We start from the raw sequence: 19960 nt of genomic DNA, 5'->3' as shown, positions 1-19960 counted from the left end.
TCAATGATGGGAATGCCCAGTTTTGTGAAAACAATCAAACTTATACTCTTGGCTTTATGTTAAATTATCTCTTCACCTCACACTGACTCAGAATGCAGTGAGGAACAAAAGCCCAGAAAAGTATGGGTTGGCCTCTCCTTTCCATTTTCCTCTGCTCATCTCCACCCCACACATTAGCAGGTTTGGGTGGGAATTGGAAGTATAAGGAAAGGTACAGTTTCTACCTGGTGTCCACTGGCTTTGGAGGTCTTAATAAATCACTAGAATCAACTCCTTCTATAATGGGACACCTTTTTGATGTCTGTAAGTGGTCTCTCCTAGGCCCCCAGTCTCCTTCAGGGTCCTTGCACGGGCAAAGGTAGCTTTATATTGGATAATCACTAGTAGATTCTCCCTCAATTTGGGGGCTTCCAGCCATGTACTTTCAGCCTCCTTCTGCTGCCATCTCTCTACCCCTCCAGGCAGCTGTGTAAGAGGTAAACCCACCTTCTGGCTCTCTCTCCCATATCTGGAGCACTGCCACCTCCATTGCCCAGACAAACTCTGGGATCCCATGAGATCCCCATGTGACAGCACAGTCCCGGATCCATCAGCAGAGCAATTATTTAGTCCTCCCACAGTCTAGATTTTCCAAGCAGGAGGCAGGCCTCCGTCTGCCTGAATATTCTCAGGCATGAGCAAAGCTGCCATGTTTTGTGTCTCCCAACATTTCAAAACCCTCTGGATGATAAAGTCTTTCTCAGCAACCTCACAGTCAGTGAGTAGAACATAAAGGAAGCCAAGTTAAGAACATAAGAACCCACAGCAAGCAACAGCTTTCTTTAAAGAAATCTCTTCTCCATTATTCACCACCAGCATCGTGTCTCTGAATCCCACTCTTGTATTTTTTTTTTATATTGCTGAGGGGTCTAAACCTTTTGGAATAAAATTCCCATTATTCACTTTACAAAATCTATGTATAGGGGATTCGTTTTATGCTTACTTTGGGCATCCTGAAAGCTACTGCATTAGCTCCATAGTGAAAACTGAAGCTGGAGGAGCCTTACCTAATCAACCTCCTGGCCCAGAAGTGTCAGAACGTCAGTGGTAGGCACACTATAGATTCTAACTGAGACGCTGCCTTCTGTATACTAAACACATTAACCTTAAAAAGAAATGGAAGAAACTACGTTCTTGATTGACTTGATATTTCTCTGTTGAATTTGTTCTCCATCTTAGAATTCTCTAGACACTAGTTACTTTAATCTCTAGCTGAGGCTTTTCTCCTTTTCTCCTGAGCAGACTCTCGTTCTCTCACTTTATTAATGCTGTTTTCCTTTTCTTTAAGATTTTTAGCATATCTGCCATATTTTTCTCTATTCATAGAATTTATTCATAGAATTTCCTGCCTGTCTACTAAGCAATATGCTAGAATAGAAGATGCAAAGATAAATAAAATATGACCTCTGTCATCAAGGAATTCACATGTTAAAGAGTCAAGGAGATACATAAAGTGGTTACTTTCTGGGGAGCAATTGGATCCTGATATCCATTCAGGAGCATCATGTCAGTCAAACAGGCCAATTGTTCCAAAATTTAGCAAGGACAGAAATCCAGGAACTTAAACACAATTGAATAGAATACCTGGAGGCTCTATAGTAGATTTCGAGTTCTTATTTGAGAGTTAAAATATACAGAAGCATGAGTCCAAAATATGGCAAAATATGGCATTCAACAACATTTAATTGGAAAATGGAATCTTAGGATTTTTATTTTTTGACAAGGAAAATTAGGATGCAAAGAACTACACTCTTGTTATTACATTATTAAATGTTTTAACTTAATATCTTATATTATAGACCTGAAACAGGTAAGCTTTTGTGACACTTTTTGTGGGAGGAGAGTTAGAGCAATTATTGATATTCACCTGAGGAAATCAGAATGTTGGCCTGCCATCTGGCATAGAGTGGCTACGTCTGTATGTCTGCAACATGAAACAGACTCCTCTTCCAATATATTACTTAGGTGATTTTAGCAATGCTATGTTATTATTTACGTAATTCTTTAAAAGCTAAGGAAAGGTACATAACTGTATAATTACATATCATATATGAATGTATACTTGCACATGCATATAAAACATGCATATGAAAATGTTTCTTTTATATTTCTTAAACTTGAATTGTGATCAATCACATATACATAGAGTCCCATACTTTTGTGAATGTATATATTTATTGTTCAAAATGAAGCTAAACACATACAATGACTCCTCTATAGAAATTATGTCATTTGTGAACAAGATAAGAAGTTGGGCTAATTTTGAGGAACAAGGACACTTTTGATGATGGCAAATTCCACTCATAAAGAAAAATGGAGCACCTGGAATATGGTGCTTAGGAAGAAAAAGCATACATCTTTATAGTTGAGCTTCCTAAAACACAGAATTCGCTATTTATCCTAAATAATGACTTTACTTTCTTCTTCCTTTCTGAAAATGAATTTCCTCTGCTCTTAATGTTATATTTTAAGGTGGCAATTTGATTTACAATACCTTCTAATCTCTCCTCATTGTTATTGCAGCAATGTTCCATGACATACCACTAGTCTTTTGCTTATTAATTCAAGACTTTTGCTAATATCAACAATTAATACAAAAATTTTGCTTACAATATAGCATGTACATTACTATTGCTAACTGACAAATTACATAAATAAGCTACGAAACATTGCAATCAAGATCTATCATCAGGTTAGGAAAGCGTTAAGCCCCAGTAAAAAGCAGAACCAAAATCTCTTGGCTTAATGTAACAACTGATTTCTTTTTTTAAGTTAATGTCCTTTGAGGGACAAAGTTACTCCCCAGGACAACTGTCCCCCATACAAGGGCTTAGGATCCATGAAGTCTTGACCCATTGTTCTGTTCTCCATCATCCCAACATATCACCAAGGCAAGGAGAGAGGAAGAGACTGGAGAATCACCCCAGCATTTAGATACCTTGTCTTGACAATGATAGATGCTACTCCCACCCAGAGCCCATTCACCAGAAGTGGTCCCTTGGTCCCTCCTACCTGCAAGGGGGCAGGAAAATGTAAGCCTCCAGTGTGCCCAGAAAGAGAAGAGAACCAGAAATGGATGAACTCTATGTTCCCTGTCACTGACACCTCTTTTCTGTGCAGCTTAAATTTTCCCCTTTTGTCTATGGTGTAATCTTCTCCCAACTCGTTCTTCAAGAAACTAACCATCCAGGCCATGCCTCCAATCACAGTCAGTGAAAAAAAAAAAGCTAATCTTAAAACATTTTTCCTCCCTCTATCAAGGCAGTTTTCATCATATCATTTGCCTATTTGATGTTTTCTTGCTGCAAAATAACTTAGAAAGGGAGATATTTGGTTCAAAAGAATCTTCTACAAATCACAGACTGTATTTATCTGCTCTCTCTCCATTGCAGTGAAAGTCAAGAAATAAAAAAGCAGTATTTCCACAATAACAAAGCAAATGAGAAGAAGGATGTCATCTGATGAGCATTTCAAAAATATTCGTTAAGATAGAAAGTGTATGGAAGAATGATGCAGCAGAATGAAGCCGGGCCTAGAGGAGGAAAAGAGGAGGGCAATGGAGGGGCTCGTTATGTCCTCCACCAGGGCTTGCCACCAGGAGGTTCCATTCTCAGAGATGGCCTTAGCATGGAATTTGTAATTGAGGAGTGGAACTAAAACTAGGGCTGTGGAGTAGTGATAAGACTCCTTTATTTAGACTGAGAGGAGCAGAGTCAGTGCAAAATAAAAAGGCTTTAGGAACTCCAAACTTCCATAGGCATGAAACATTTAAATCCTCAAGTGCAAAATCAGGTTTTCATTTATGGAAAAGGAAGGATGACTCCAAAGGCGTGACCAAGATTCCAGCAGGTAGAAGCAATAGCCTTGGTCAACCATTTCCAGTCAGGGAACTGAGAACATGTGCCCAGGTGGAGTTCAGACGTGCAATGGACAAGTCACTCCTGCACACCTCCATTTTTAAAGGAGAAATTATACAGAGGTTATCCCATGCCATTACCATTGTAAGTTGGGTAAGAAAGAGACAAATAACTTGTCTCTTTAGATCCCAGATCAGGAGAAACTCTACCTACAGAAATGTATTTTAAAAAAAACAACTGCACCTGCTGAGCCTCATCCACACTTCAACCTAATTTATAGAATAAGATCCTGGACCTCAAGCCTGAACATGAGTCTGATATTGTGCTGTACTGTACTGGCATAAGACATTGAGGGATTTGGCAAAAGGATGTGATGGATTTTGTATTTTGGTGGGATATGATTGTATTAGACAGAGGAACATCTCTATTTGACTGTATATTGCAAAAAATGGTCACAGCAATATTTGCAGTCCTAAGATCTTCAGAATCTTGTCATACCTCCCACCAATATATGGGTTTTATGTCCTCTCTACTTCAGTCTGGGTAGCTGCTGTGACTGCTTTAAACAGTAGAGGCAGGCAAATAATGATGCTAGATGACTTCTGAGGCTAGATCGTAGAAGGCTTCCTTGACTCGCTTGTTTGCTCTCTCACTCTCTCTGTCTCAGGAAATGTGCCTATGGAGGCTTGATCTACCACCTAAAATTTCTGTCTACTCCAAAGTAAACATGCTAGAGAGAACACATAGATATGTACAGAGATGCTCAAGGACTCCCAGCTTTCCAGTATGTACCAGTCTGAGTTTTCTCAACCTAGGCACTGGGCATGTGAGTGAGATGATTTCATACCCCAATATTTAGTCACCCAACTCAATGCCAAACAGAGCAGAAACAAGCTGTCCTCTTCCATTCCAGCATAGAGATTTGGAAGCAAAATCAATATTATTGTTTTCTGAAGCTAAGTTTTGGGGTGGTTTGTTATGCAGTCATAGAATTAAAATAAACTTTTATATATATCTTTTCAGGACATTGCTTGAAAGTGTACTATAATTTAGAAAAAGGTAAATATAAATAAGGAAAACAATATGGGAAACAGGAATTGTAGGAACTGACTTAAATGTCCAATGAGTAGAAATCTAAGATTGACCATGTTTCAGCAAGTTGAGAAAGAAATCAATTTACACTAGAAAAATCAGGATGCTTCAAGATGAATGCCATGAGAAAGGAAGGATGGAATTATTTCTAAGCAATATAAGGCGTGTTCAAGAAGATGAATGATAGGCATATTAGTTTGTCCTAAGATATTTTTCTTTGGATGATTGATATATTGTATTAATGGATTATCTAATATTAACCCATTATTGCATTGTTGGAATGAACATTATTGTCCATGTTGTCTTATTTTCTACTGTGATATTGAATATACTTCGCTAATATTTCTTATAGTATTTTTTCTTCCATATACATAATAGAGGTCAGTCTATAGATTATGTGGTTTGTGCATGTGCATGTGTGCAGTGTTTACAATATTTAGGTGTAAATGCTATAAAAATTACTTAAAAGTTTCATTTTCACTATGTTCAGGAAAAGTGTAAGCAGCTTTTAAATTTTCTGGGTTTTCTTTTGACATTTTGGTAGAATGCCTTTCCATGGACATCTGAGCCTGATGTTTTTGTGTGTCGGTGTGTTTGGGAGAGGGGCATTTCTTTGATTACTTCCCCAATTTCTTCTATTTAAGTATAATTGGTTAAATTTTACTTCTATTTATGTACATTTCAAGAAATTTCAATTCCTAAGGAAATTATACATTGCATGCATGTTTTAAAGCTTATTTTCATAGAGTTGTGCAAAATAGTACCATTTTTAAAGAAATTCTCCCATTTTAGTTTGTCATTTTTAATCGACTCATCAGTTGTTAATAGAGTTATTTAAGTATCCAGAGAAGGAACATTTTGGTTTTGATCATGTTATTCAGCTTCATTTCATTGCACTTTGATCAAAGAATGAATTTCATCTCATTTCTACTTCTTGAACTTATTGAGATTTTCTTTTGACTAAAAAAATGTAATTATGATTGTTCTTAGAACACTTAAAAGAAAGGTAAATTCTTTATTATTGAGATATGTTGTTTATATTTCCATAAATTCCACTCTTTTTATTGCTTTATTGAGAAGGTGTTATCCTAACTTATTGGTTTCTTTCTTTCTATGCTGTCCAAGTCAAATGGTATTTAGTTCATAGATACCCATATTTGTTTTATCTCCATCTCATTGTGGTACAACGTTGATTAAACCTGTATTAAGTACACTTCATTAATTTGTTTCCTTGACCTGATTTCTACCTTGGCAGATATCAAAATTACAGCATCTTCTTTTTGTAGTTGATATTGTTGGTGTTTGGTAAGTACTCGTTTGTTCAATTCATTATGATTGGTTTCACAGGTCCCTAATCAATTTATGATAAACATACTCTGCGATGTCATATTTGCTGAGTGTCTGTCATTACATGGTCTTTTTTTTAAAACTTTTTTGATGTTTTTAAACAGCTTAATTTAGGCAAATGACATGCAGAAAACTGCACATATTTAAACTGCAATTCGATAAGTGTGCTTATCCATTTGCAAGCCAAGAGGATGTCAGTACCACATTAGATCAGACCAATTCAAAGAAACATCTTAGTTCTACCTGCATATACCTTATCCCATGAAAATGGACCTGTGACATTGGAACTTTTGATAAAGGAGACATTCAAAACATTTCTATAAGCTATTGGTTCCCAGAAACTTCAGAAATGTTGCACAAGTTCTTTTCCAGGGGCTAGTACAAGGGATTTTGAGTTACATTCTGAAGAAATCAAATCACATTAATGGGGCAAGAGATACAAATAACAGGTGAGGGGGAGAAGAAAAGAGAGTAAGGAAATGCAGTTTTCTCACATGATGCAAGGTCCTTTCTTAGGGGTTATTTTAGACTCAAATTTACCCTAACAGAAGGATGTAGTAGGGTGAACAATCATTGGAATTCACATGCCAAACCGCAACACATTATCAGGAGATTAATCATCTGGTTTTTTTCTCTCCACCTGGAAGAACTACTACAAGCAACTAAGTTGAGATCAGGTTGGGGAAATCTACAGTTTAACTTAAAAATATACTTGAATTTTGTGGCTCTCAAAAGAGCCACATAATTTCTTGCTGTTAGTTAACCAAATTAGAATTGAAAAGAAAGAAGCTGGATCTCATTCCCAGCAAGGAGCAGAATTGAATAGAAAGGTTCAAAACCAAATGACCAAAAGAGTTGGAGATATAGTCCTATAGTTATAAAAGCAAGAAGTACCCCGATGGATGATGTCTTAGAAGGAATAATAATAATAATAATAATAAGCAAGCATCTTGATCCAGGAATGAAACTTCTTCCAAACTCGCCCATGTGTAAGTCTAGGGGTCTTAAGTAAAGATTCCCCTAACAATTCATTTTTTATTTAGCAGAATAGATACAAAACAAGACTACACAGGTTACAGCACATACTTCATTATTTTTTTGAATAGGTAGGGGTTAGAGATGGACCTGAACTTGCTTGTCTGTGTGAATGTGTGTGTGTAGTCCCAAAAGGAGACACAGTGTCTGCTTGCTCCTATGCTCTGTTCTCAGTTCCATTTCTCCAATCCTAAAACACTGTTTCAACGATGGAGAGGAATTAAATGCTAGTGTTGAAAGTTTTGCTGTCTTGTTAAGTGTCCAGTTCTGAAGCTCAACAGTGTATAACAGGACTGTGATATACTCAGCCAAGCTCCTTCTGCCAGCACCTGTGGAGATACTTAAGTGGAATCGTCCCAGATTCAGTAGAAAGAGGAGAAGAAGTTATTAGAGTAAAAGAAGAGGGTATCTCAAACTGATACATCATAAAGTCATTGTAGGTAATAAATGCCAGGAGCAAAATCATTAAGCAGAAACTTTACCCTCCTCTGTTCAGAAAAGAAAGTTTAGTTTTGTTCATTCAATTCATTCTTTTTAGTCAAGAGTCATTTTTTGGTTTTTGTTTTGTTTTGTTTTCGTTTGGTTTGGCTTTGGTTTGTTTTTCTTGTAAGACTAGTCCTTTGATTTGGGTGATGCAGATTCTGGAATGAGGAGAAAGAAACAGGGTTAGAGATGCAGAAGTAAAGGGAGAGCTTTTGTGGACCAAATACATAGGGGATCAAGCTAAAGCATAATAAGGCAGGGAGTTAGAGAAACTTAAGGTATGTAATAACCTTATGGGCAATATGTCTTCTTCATGCTGTTTACAAATAAAAAAGGAAGAATTTTAAGAATACATTTTCATTGCTCTGTAGTGTTTCTGTGACATAGATCCTGCTCTAGGGTTGTAGGCTTACTAACACTGCTTGAAATAAGAGTCCTTCCATTTTATGACGTGGTTTGATCATGTACTAAAACTTACGTCTGCATGTAATAAAAGCAATTTGCCAAATGTATATGTTCATAGATTCTGGAAGAGTGTATCTATCAAAAATAGCAGGGTGTTATGGAAATGAACAAATCAGAGAAAAAGTTTTTAGACTTTGAAAGAATTGATGGAAAAATGAATGATCAGAAATAAAGCTATGGAAGTCTCCTGGAATACAGAGTAAAAAGAGAATAAATAGATGATATAAGAGGAAATATGAGACTTAGAGAGTCTATCCAATATGTGTTTCAGAAAGAGAGAATAGAGAAAAGGACAGGTAAAAAATTAAAGTAATAGAAGAGACTTTTCTCCTAAGAAATGAAGAGAAGGCTTCAGACTGAAAATTCTGCTCTTTGCAGAGAAATTAAAATGAAATAAAAATCCCATGCCCATACACATTTCCATCACATTTCAGAATACTAAGTGTAAAAAGAAATCCTAAAAAGTTCCACACAAGAATTAAGTTATGTAAGAAGGGAAGAAAAACAGATGGGCATCAGACTTGTAAACAGCCACCTTGCACTCTAGAAGGGGCTTGCATCCACTATTTTCGAAATATGTTTCAAAAAGATTATAGTTGAAAAAATCATATTACTGCCTCAAGCCTCAGTTTCATCATCTGTAAGATATGGGAAATAATCCCTATTGTCTCATGAATTTTAAAGCACTTATTAAAAAGCCTAGTATATATTAGAACTCAATCAATATTAGTTATTAGTATTCTTATTACTGTGGTTACTAGTAATAGTAGATCAAGAAACAAGTGGCAATACTAGAGCAATGTATTTTTATCTATTATTGCTCAAACCTAGGTTTAAAAAAGAAAAGTTAGGATTGACATTTACAATCTTGTATTCAAATTTACAATTTGACAGAATAGTTTTAGAGAGCTATGCATGTTCTAGTCATTTCTTAAAATCAAATATGTTATAGATTATTCAATGAAATATTTAGGGTTATTCTTATATATGATTATCCTAATTAATGTTTTATGCTTAGATATAATAAGCTTTTATAAAGATTCTGAGACAGAAAAGAAGTTTCAAATTTATTAATTTTTCACCTTGAACCATAGCCTATCCATTGTAAAACAATACTAGAATGGACTGATAGACCAGAATGTGGCAGTTCTTATTTATTTCAAGAGAAAGCCATTCTTGAGTTCTTTAAATGGGAAACAACATGCTGAGTATATTCTGGATTCATGGTGCTAATAGTTGGAAAAGCAGACAAAGGGAGGGAAACATGAAACTTTGTTGAATTTAAGTGAATTGATTCTTTGAAACCTGTTAATTTCCTTGCCAGACATTGTGCTAGAGGTTTATACGTAATATTTCACTTCATCCCCAAGATTATCCATTTCATACAGCAGTGCTGTGGGTAAGTTGTATTATTATCCTCACTTTCGCTCCCAGGACAGAGCCTTCTGACTCTTATTATTACATAACTTTCCATTTGATGCTATTAAACACAAGAATTCAATTATCAATAACCATGATTCCTTGGTTGTCACTTGTGCAGGACAAAGACCTGGAACTGTTGCTGAAACTTTGTTAGGCCTCTACAGAAGAGTTTCTGCTGCTTCTGCCCAATTAAGGCAAAGAGGTTTTCTCTGCTAATTACTAAGACGGCCTCTCTTCATGGCCAATCCGATTCTATGCCATGCTCCAACTAGAAGTTACAACTATGTTATCATGGAAAGAAACTCAACCGGAAAGTTGGGTGATCTGCATTTTTTTTTCTTTCTTTTTTCTTTTTCTGCAATCCTTAGATGACTTCAGGCTTCAGTATTTTTCACTTCAAAGAGAAGAAGCAATATCAGGATTCTTTAAGCTGTACATTTATATGATTTTAGGTTTCTTAATCTCCTCTTTGCCCCTGGAGTATTTTAATGCAGTACCCCTTGCCCTTACTATCTGCCATCCTTTGCATGAAAGTAGTATTAGTTTCCAGACTCCTTTGTTGCTAAACAAGTTGTAAATAGGAAGTAAGCAAAACATGTTAAATAAATTTCAAATCATTATAAAATAAATCGGAAATTCTACTATGAGCCTAATCACCCCTGGGTGCACTCCAATCATATTTTATGTAAATGTTTAAAATTATTTTCCATGTGCCCCTCAATCTTTCTCAAACACTTTGTTATTTCAATATTCATACATAAATTGATTATGAAAAAAATTCCCATGGTTAAAGAGAAAACAAATGAAATGTAGGCACAGACTGACAAAGGCTTTGGATCTACTGCTTCCCAGAGGGAGCAGATCTGAGCAGCCTCCTAAGAGCTGGTTTTAGTCCATGTGGAGCTGGACATATCTCCCTCCTCCCTGCTTATTCTGCCTCATTCCCAGCTCCCCCCAGCCTTGGAGCAGCCTTCCACAGGTAACATTCTGAATGATTCTATTACCTGGAGTAATAAAGCATTGTAATTTCCCTTCAATATTGCACTCAATCAGATATTTCAGAAGCCAACCAACTTTGTTAGACCATCTGTTTAATTTGCACTAGGAGAAAGCCTGATAATTTTCAAATCTACAAAAATAATAAAATATAATAAAATAAAATAATAAAGTAAAATAAAACAAAATAAAATAAATACCTGCTGCTGTGAGCTTGGAGCATATTTAAATGATTTTAAGCAAATGGATTTTGTGTAAAATCATACCCTTTTAAAAGTAAAAAACAAAACAAAACAAAGCAGAAGAACAAAAAAACCACCCATTCCCTGAATTTAAAATCTTAAAGTAAGTAGATTGAGACGCAGTAGGGAATTACACAGACAATCAAGGGGAGATTTTAAGGTTTTGGAATTTGGTGTCTTCTTCCTCGCATTTGTGGACTCCTCCTAAAAGCCTTCCTTTCTTGCTCACAGCGTGATGAAACAAGAATTAGGCAGGAAAGGGGTTTTTAAAAAGGTAACTTAGGAGAGTGCACACAATAAGGAAAGCCACGACAGGGGGAGCCTGACTTACCCTCAGAGCCTGCTGCCAACGTCCACACACTAAGGACTTTCTATTAATTCAGTTCAGGACGAACTTATTGACTAGTTCATGTTTACCAGCACCTGTAATGAGCCCAGTTTAGACAGAGGCATAAACTACAATGTCCTCAATTCTTGTTCAGTCTACTTGGAAAGGTAGGCATGCCAACAGACAATTATAAAGTACGCATCATGGAGACACTGAGAGCTGTGACATCATGGGAGAATGATGGGAGAAAAATGAGGGCCCCAGACCAAGCTAGAGTGTCAGGATGGAAATGATATCTGAACTGAGATTTGAAGTTTGGCTTAGCAAAAAGTGTGGGGAGGTAGGGTGGGTAAGTTATTGGGACAGGATAGGGAAAGGAGAAAGGTATTCCTAGGGAAAGAACAATGTGGCACAGTTGCCTGAAAAACCTGTTGCCCCAGACATTTTCATTATAGAATTACGACATAAGTTATGTTACAGAAGTCTCCCACCAATGCTCACGTACATTTCCCCAATACTAACTCCACTTCTAGCATGTTTTGCTCAATCTGATGTTTCTAAAAGAAGCCAGTGGCAAAGCTTCCAACCCCAGACAGCAGGAGAGAATGGATTTTTAAGTACTTTAAGAAATAAAGGCTAGTTGGAGAAACAGTGGGACTTAAATCGGAATAATTCTGAAAAAAAAATGTTTTTTCTAAAATACGTTATTTTTTCTGAAGTTCATAAAAGCCACCGTTTTCTATTACAGGCCAGATATTCAAGTTCTGTGGTATATAACTACTCTAATGCTCTCAAGAATCCTACAATAAATTTCTGCATTTTGCAGAAGTGGAAAGAGGCTCAGAAAATTTGAGTAATGTGCCCAAGCCCCCATCCTGGCCTGTCTCTGCACCACCTCTTGCTGCCTTTACAGATGGCCCCTTCTTCAGAGTGAGCTCAGCTCTGGGCCACAGCCACGGTTTCATGTACCCACCCACCATCGACGGGAGCTGCCACGCAGCCTTCCCTCATCCCCAGCTGGGTAACAAACTGTTGTGTCTGAACGTCTGCACTGTTTTGGCTGGGAGGGAGCAACCCCATAATGTGTACTCTCTTATCTCCGAACAGCTGTTAGAATTCTTTATTCTCATTATGTTCCAGATAGGGAAAATCACTCTTGGTAACATTCAGATGTACAATTTGAAATTGTTTTTTCAGGCCAATCACTAGATATACTGATGATTTTTTTAAAGAGAAATATCTCTCAAATATCAGACTACAAATAGCAACTGGAGAAAGAAAGGAGCTTCTGATGCTTTAGAAACTCAGAAATACAACATGGAATGACAATAAAACTGAGAGTCCTTTACTTTTATGCCTATAATGAGTACAAGGAGCTATTTCAGGGTCCTATAGGCATTTGAATGTTTACATCAAAGTACTATTTTTGTAGTACAAAGGGGAACTAGTAGGGGAAGGGAACTTTATTATGGGTGGCAGGCTCTTCAACAACGTCATATCATTTGAAACTCACAACAGACCTGTAAGATACTATCATTACCCCCATTTTTCAGATTAGAAAACTGAAGTTCAGAGGGGTTAAATCACTTACTCAGAAATAAAAATTGAATAATTTAAAGCTAATGATTGGAGCAGAAAGAATTTGAGAGAACATCTATTGGCCAAGTCCATGGAAATACTCTTACTTAAAAAATATTAAACACATTAGATCACAGTTTTCCAACCATTATTTTGGTACTGAGTTGTTGGATATCTATCCATCTATACAACTGAGTAATTGACTGCTTGGAACAACAAAATTATAATCAGTGGCTATGATGGTTTGAAGCTGTATTTACCCCAGAAAATCATGTTCTTAAAGCTAATCCATTCCTGGGGGTACAGACCTACTGTGGGTGGGGCCTTTTGATTAGGTTATTTCAGCTGAGGCATGACCCAGGTGGGTCTTAATCCTCTTCCTGGAGTCCTTTATAAGAGGATGAAACACAGAAACACCCAGACACCAAGAGAGGAAAAGACACCAAAGCTGAGAGAGACGGACATACACAGAAGCTCAGAAAGAAATCCTGGGAGAGAAAGACCTGCAGACGCCACCATGTGCCATGCCAAGTGACAGAGGAGTAACAGATCACTGGATCACTTATGGATACCTTGATTTGGACATTTTCACAGCCTCAGAACTATAAGCTTGTAAACTAATAAATACCTATTGTTAAAAGCCAGCCCATTTCTGGTATATTGCATTTAGGCAGCTTTAGTGAACTAAAACAGTGGCATAAAAAAATAGTTCATTTGTCTCTCATATATTAGAGGTATAGAGTTAGGAAGTTGAATGCTTGGCTAAGAACTATACAGTCATGAAGGACCCAGGCTCCAAATCTCACTGTTGTGCCATTTTTAAAAGGTGACCCTCCTCTTTGTGGCCCAATATGGCAGCAGATGCTTGAGCCATGCCAGTAGAGTTCCATGGAGCAGGATGGAGGTGAGAAGAGAAAGGTACTCTCTCTCCCCTCCCTTCAAAGAAAACTTCCTAGTACCACCACCCCCCCAACATTTCTTTTTATATATCTTTGTCAAACATAATTACATGATTATACCTAGCCAAAAGGGAAGCTGGGCATATTGCCACCCAAAATGTGACAGATGTTGGTATATGCAAGAAACAGCCTCTTCCCACCATCACTAATATTTGTGAATCTAAAGGTGGACTCTTATTGAAGAAAAAAGTACATTCTTTCCATGCAGTTTTGATATTACTTTCTTGTGCATCCACACTTTGAGAAACTTTATTTTCATACAATAAAAAGGCAAACTTCAACCTCTTCTTTATGAAAGCAAGTCTGTGAATAGCCTGATTAAATTAGCATTAGTGAAAAATTAGAAACAACTATGTTGCAGTCTAATTCGTGCAGTCAGCATTGATTCAAACAGCTGAGGACAGGGAGAGTTTCTCGGCAAAGGCTTTTTAAGTGTCTGAGTTGAGCCATATATTTTCTTTCCCTCTTGAACCCTAAATTTGATCTTTAGGGAGTCCGCTATCGAAGAAATTAAATAATCCCTGTGCTGGACCAACTCCTAACGCCAGTCTTGTCTCTACACTTAAAGTAACATAAGAGTATACAAGAATTCTAAAAAAGGTGACAAGTGATTTTTTATCATTGTTCTTATTGAGATAAAAACCTAAAATGCAATTGCAAAAAAATGGCCTTCCTCCATTCTCTTATTTGCTTTTGAATTTGGGTTGGCTGGAATTGTATTCATCATAGTCTAACTTGTAAGGGGAGGATGACAACTCAAATTAAAATTTTAAGTTTTTCCCACCTAAAATCAGTTCTCTGAAATAAAATATTACATACTGAATGATTATTAAAAGAAGAAAATGATAATTCAATTTGATCATCATATAGGTGATTTTTAAGAATGCCATGCTCAGAGCAATAACTTATAAAATGTTGTTTAAATACAGTAAAGACATATTTTTTCAAATCTGTTCTCTTAAAGCAAAATAGAAATGCTCAATGGAATTAAGCATCAGAAAGCTATATTTAAATATATTTTATTTTTATAGAACTGAAATATTGTGACTAATAGTAATCTTACACAGAAAATACTAGATGTGTCTACATATTATTCTCACTTGGATAATCCATCACCACCATCACCAATCCATTCTAAATATACATTTCAAGGGATATAAATTATTTTTTTTCTTAGAAAAGCTAGGAAAAACATGAAGCAAAGTGACTTATAAAAGTCTATTTGAACAAATTTGCTTCAAAATGTGCCACTTTGTATGTGAACTTTGATCTACAGGTAAAACTCCCTCCTGGCATTTTAATTTTATCTTTGAGTAATAGCTTGAGTTTGGAATTTTGGATACGATGGGCTACCTAAACTTCTTGGAAATTAGCCCTCCAACTCTTATCTGACCAGCAAACATTATTCATCCTTCAAATCTTCTTCCATAAATCTCCCCTGACATTATCCCATTTGAATTATTCATTTTCTCTTTTCTACTACCTCAAGACCCACTCACTTTGATACTTTTTAGTTGTTCTTATCAACACTATAATATAGCATCAAACATTATTACATACAGCTTCCTTGATTAGACTGTGCACTTCTTGAAGAGGAAACCGTATTTTATACTTCCCTGTATCTGTGGTTGCCAACCACTATGCCTAGCTTGTAAAAATAAATGTTTACTAAGTTAAATTATTGACATGTTCTGTAATCAGTGAGGTTGTCTGTGAATCTTGAAGAATACAAAACTTTAATTTGGAGGAAATGACTAAGGAAAAAAATCTAAATAAGTTGCTCTTCATAAAATATAAAAATAACATTTATGTATCCTTTTATTCATCCATAAATTCATTATTTTAACCATGTTATGTTGGGAAGGAAGATGTTCAGTGGTAAGCAAGAAAAATAAATACAACTTTTTAAACAAAAGGAGAGAGATTACAACTGTCTAAATTGGGGAAAAATATAACTTCAATTATAGAAGATAGGAGTCTGGTGACAGAAAAATATTCTTGTAGACCTAGACTAAGAGATAAAATAAACATAAAGAAAGTCCATGTAAAGCAACAAATACAGTATCTAATGTAATGAAGAAATAATGTACTTCTAATGCAGCCTCAAGGAAAAGTTTTGCTCTCAAAGAAATGTTATCCTGAACTTTCATGATGGCAAAGTAATGAACTTAGCCATCATTTCATACTGAAAAGTTCAGGCACTAAAGTAAACCACAACTTCCACAATTATTTAGAGAAATGGGGAAAAATTAAATGAATAATGGGGTGGTGGGGAAAATGGGATGTTTTGGGTGTCCTTTTTTACTTTAATTTTACTCGTATTTTTATTTATTTGTTTTTTTGGAGTAATGAAAATGTTCGAAAATTGATTGTGGTGATGAATGCACAACTACATGATAGTACTGTGAACAACTGATTGTATACTTTGGATGATTGTATGGTATGTGAATATATCTCAATAAAATTGAATAAAAAAAAGATCCAATGTCTTATAACACAATACTCCAAGTGTATCAGGTTTCAGTAGCAAATCACTCATCATACCAGGTATCAGGACATTCCCATAATGAATGAAAAAAAAAAAGGCAATCAGTAGATGCTAAACCAAGATGACACAGATGTCAAAATGATCTGACCAATTTTAAAGCAGCATTATAAAAATGCTTCAGTCAGCAATCATGAAAATGATTGAAATAAATGAAAAAATAGAAAGTCTAATCAAGGAAATAGAATATATAAAGAGGAACCAAAAGGAAATTTTAGAACTGAGAAAAATCCAGTAACTGATACAAATGCTTAACAGCAGAATAAAAGGGAGAGAGGAAGAAATCAATGAACTTGATAATAGAACAATAAAAATTAACCAATCTGAACAGCTGAGAAAAAATAGAAAAAAACAAAAAAACAAAAAAAAAAAGACCAAAATCTCAGGCATATGTGAGACTACAAGGAAAGTTCACTCGTTCATATCAAAAGAATCCCAGTGGAGCTGAAAAAGTACTCAAGGAAATAACAGCTGAAACTATCCACAAATTTCAATAGTCATACAGTCTACAAAATCAAGAAACTGCATGAATGTCATAAAACCAAAGCCATCAACATCAAGACACGTTAAGTTCAAAATTCTAAACAAAAAACAACAACATTTGAAAGTAATGACAAAAAAATATCTTATTTATAGAGGAAAAGCAATTCAAATGAAAGCAGATTTCTCATCAGACACCACAGAGGCCAGTGGGAAGTGGCATAATATTTTTCCAGTGCTAAAAGAATACAACTATCAACCCAGAATCCCATGTGCAGTAAAAATATCCTTCAGGAACAAAGAGGAAATAAAGTTATTTTAATATAAGGGAAAACTAAGAGAATTTATCAACAGTAGACCTCCCCTAAAAAGATGGCTGACATTGTCTACACAGAAAGGAAACAAGAAAAGGAAACTTAGGCCTTCAGGAAGGAAGAAATAATATAGCAAGCAAAAATATTGGTACTTTCCTTCTCTTTTTAGTCTTTTTAATTGTCTTTCATGGAGGAAGCATAAGTTATAGCACTGTCTAATGTGGTTCTGAATATATGTTGAAGAAATATTTGAGATAATTATGTTATAAATGGAGGAGGGTAAAGCGATGTAAATAGGATTAAGATTTCTACACTTCATCTGAGCTGGTAAAATGTCAATACCAGTAGAGTGTAATAAGTTAAATATATATAGTGTAATACACAGAGTAAACACTAAAAATGCTATACAGAGGGATACACTAAAAAATACTAACAATAAATCACGATGGAATTCAAAAAAAAAAAAATTTTCAGGTAAAACAGAGAAAGAAAGGAAAAAGAAAACAGAGAAACCAGGAACAGAGAAAAAAGGCAGAGAACAAACATAAAATAGGAGATTTAAGCCCTAACATACCAATAAAACATTAAATGGAAGTAATCTTAATAGACCAATTAAAAGGCAGAGACTGGCAGTACATATTATAAATCATAATCCATATGTGTCATGTGCATGAAAACTTCACTTAAAATATAATGACATAAGCAGATAAATGTATAAGGATGGAAAGAGATATATCCTGTAAATCAAAATCACAATGAGATCTCATTACATACCTATCCAAACAGGTAAAACAAAGAATGCTGATGAAGCCAAATGCTGGCAAGGATGTAGAGAAACTTGATCAATTGTACATAGCTGTCTGAATGTAAAATTGTACAGCTTCTCCAGAAAATAGTTTGGCCAGAATAATTATAAACTGACCATATGATCCAGAAATTACAATATAGGTATTTATCCCAGAGAAATGAAATCTTTTGCTCACACAAAAATCTGCACATGAATGTTTATAGTAGCTTTATTCATAATATTTAAAAATCGGAAACAACCAAATATATTTCAATGAGTGAATGGTTAAACACACTATGGTACATCCAAACCATGGACAATTACTGAACAATACAAAAGAATCAAATTATCAGTCCATACAACATCCTGGATGAATCTCCAGAGAATTAAACTGAGTGAATAAAAGCTAACTGCAAAAGATTTCATTCCATATGATTCTATTTATGTGATTTTCTTGAAATGATAAAATTTTTAAATGGAGAACACATTAATGGTTCTCGGGGTATAAGGAGGATTTCTCATCTTTTTGTCCATTAAACACTGAATTCTTCAGGCCTCAGTTCTCAGATCTATTCCTTTATGTTCATAATTACTTGTTTTGTAAAATTCTCTGCTAAAATCTTCCCAATTTATGTCTCCATTCTAGGGTTATCCTCTGAAATTCAGACTTGTATGCACAATCATCTTTTAAAACTTCTACACTTGGATAACTAATGGTATCACAAACTTGATGAATCTAATCCCAAACTCCTTATTACCCTTTACAAGCCACCTCCACATTCAGTCTCCCCCATCTTAGTAAATGAAAACGTTATTCTTTTGATTGCTCACAACCTTACCATCACAAGTCACTCCTTTTATTCTTGAATTTTCACATCCTATACATTACAGATTCTAGAGAGCTCTATCTTTCAAACACTGTGAGATTCCTATCACTTCCAACTACTGCCATTACTGACACTAAGCACCACCTTTTATTATCGGCACTATTTTAATGACCTCACTTGTTTTAACCTTTTTTCACATCTTACACCAACAGTCTATTTCCCAGACATCTTTTCAGATGACTGTAGGAAACTCATAATGCTTACCATATATTAGGGTACAAAGAAAACCTCAAAAAATTTCCCCAACTGGATGTGGTCTTAACACACTGCACTTTAACTATAAATTAATGACAAAAGTATTTCATAGAACAATATGAAATTGCCATGATTGTAGATACAAAGCAGCCAAATGACGGCAATTTCATATGGTTCAACCAACGAGAATAAAAAACCCTACCACCAGTAAATAAAAATAGGAGGAAAACAAACCTTCCCTTTAAAAACTCTTGGATATAAAAAAATCAAAGCATCTTTAGATTTTGGTAATAAATAATAAGCATTACTAATTAAAACTCATGGGAATCAGCTAAAATTCAGTGAAAATTCATACGTTGAAAAATGTTTATCAATATAGGTATAAGTTTTTAAAAGTAAATTAATTAACAAGCAAATGCTTAATATTTGGAAAAGATGGCATTATATAAAGTTCAGAGAAAATTGGATTATTGAATAAATGACTTTGGGTTAACTGTATAGCCATCTTTATAAAAAGAGAATGGATCTTTTTCTCATTAAGTGAGAATAATATACATAATGACCCAGAAATAAAATTCTATACAATATCAATTTTATGGTGTATGGTGGTAAGAAAAAGTGATGTAAAAGCATTCTAAAGGTCATGTTGTATATACAGGATGAATGAGCCCAAAAATTTAGCTCTACTTTACATAATCTTGTGAAATTTCAAAATTCTTAAAATGTAGATTGCATTTTAAAACCTTCAGGTGCCAGGGCAAGATTAATGAAAGGTGAGTAAAAAAGTAATGTGACATCTTAAAAGGAAACCATATTTGATAAGATTAGCATCAAAATTCTCAATGATTCCATCTACAAACTATTATGTTGAAAACTCTGGGGTTGAGAACTGGGAGTTTTAATTTTTTG

Source organism: Choloepus didactylus, chromosome 20 (assembly GCF_015220235.1).
Source record: "Choloepus didactylus isolate mChoDid1 chromosome 20, mChoDid1.pri, whole genome shotgun sequence".
NCBI lineage: Eukaryota > Metazoa > Chordata > Mammalia > Pilosa > Megalonychidae > Choloepus > Choloepus didactylus.
This window is presented reverse-complemented; position numbering follows the sequence as displayed.